This window comes from Rattus rattus, chromosome 17 (genome assembly GCF_011064425.1).
Source record: "Rattus rattus isolate New Zealand chromosome 17, Rrattus_CSIRO_v1, whole genome shotgun sequence".
NCBI lineage: Eukaryota > Metazoa > Chordata > Mammalia > Rodentia > Muridae > Rattus > Rattus rattus.
This window is the reverse complement of record NC_046170.1, coordinates 13650594-13652469: the sequence shown is the minus strand read 5'-3', so window position 1 is coordinate 13652469 and position 1876 is coordinate 13650594.

Genomic DNA, 1876 nt, shown 5'->3' with positions numbered 1-1876 from the left:
CAGGCATGGCATGGAATGGCAACTCGGTGACAGCATGGAACTCCTGCTTTGGCAGTCATGAAGACAAGCCAGTTTTTCTACATTCCTAGCATGAAGTTTCATTTGAAATGGAAAGGACCAAAGGGGGAAATGGAGCGATCTCTGCTCTGATCTAAATAGCTTCACCTCTAACATTTTAGAAAAAAAAATCAAACCTAATAATATTTGCCCACAAATTATTCTCCAGGAGAATAATAACAAAGCTCTCCCTAGACTTTAGCCTTGTAAACAGCAGCATGTGGTAATTTAATTAGCCGGCTGCTGTATTGGAAGTTTATAAGGTTTGATAGTTACCTTTAAAACACACACACACACACACACACACACACACACACACACACACACACGCAGAGCAGAAGTTCTAAACTAGAAAGAAGATCAATGAGAAGTGTAGCTGTTCCCATAGGTGACTCTCTTAAGCAATAGGTCACATGGGAAAGTTTAGGAGTGTCTTAGTTTGTTTTCTGCTGTTGTGATAAACACCAAGACTAAAATCAACTTGGGGGAAAAAGTATTTATCTCACAGTTTACAATCTATCAGGAAGGGACATTAAGGCAGGAACCTGGGGGCAGGAACTTGAGCAGAAACTGTGGAGAAGTGTGGCTTACTGTCTAGCTCCTCACGCCTGCTTTCTTATATAACCCAGGCCCACTTGCCTGGGTGGCACCATCCACAATGGAATGGGCCTTCCCAGACCATCAATTGTTAATCAATTGTTAACATCCATTGTTATCAAAAATGTTCCCACAGACTTACAGGTTCATTTGAAGGAAACATTTTCTCAGTTAAGATTTCCTCTTCCCAGGTGATTCTAGTTTGTGTCAAGTTGACAAAAAGACTAACCAGCCTTTGTGGATATCTGTCCCAAGGCTTGAGAAAACACTGAGGAGACAGTGGTAAAAAGAAAAGAATGTTGCTATCTCAAGCAGGTGTCTTTGCTTGTGGTCTAGCCTTCCTTCAGTCCCCAACATCCATCAGACATCTACCTGTTATCACCCCAATGGAGAGCTCTCCTAGGTCACTCTAGCCATTTTAACATCACTTTTGTCATGGACAACTTTGCTCTCTTTTGCCCCGTTCTTTCTCTCCAATGCTGAGACGCCAACCAATATATATTAAAGTATAAAGGAATGAACGTGTTGTTTTGTTGTTGCTTTTCTTTGTGTCTTTAAACCTCCTTAAAGATCCAAATTGAAAGCAAGGGATCTAGTAATAGACAGTCAGCATGATCATTCCCTACCGTGTTCATCAGCTCTGCCAACTCTCCCACCACTATGACACGGGGTTACACCTTCTCCAGGATGTAAGTACCCGGCTGCATCTTCTCTGTAACATAACTAGTAGGCTGCTTCCTCGGCATGATGTAGGTACCGGACTGCACTTTCCATGAGCGAGCACACTCTTTAGAAGCACTGCCTACAAAGAGGCTGGTTTTAGGTCATCCCTTGGAAGCATATGGTGAAACCACTTTACTTCAGGAAAGATGAAGAGGAGAAGCTGACACACGGAGTGCTCGGTACTCAGTCAGGACTCTCATGGTATCTCTTGGTATCCTAACATTACTTGTATTTGCTCATTCGGACTTTACCACAGCCTTATGAGGCAGGTCCTATTCTTAGTTTTAGTTTATAGACAGAAAATAAGTATCTTATTCCAGGTCAGATAGATACTACGGTCAGAGTCTGGCTCCAAGGTCATGTAGAAAATCCCACTAAGGAAAAAAGAAAGGAAGGAAGTTGGAACAAGGGAGGTGTGTTCAGATGGCTGGAATCTGTATCAGTTTGGTGCGGGATGCATCATGGGCTGTCGTCAAGGCAGGCTACCAAGAATTCAGAG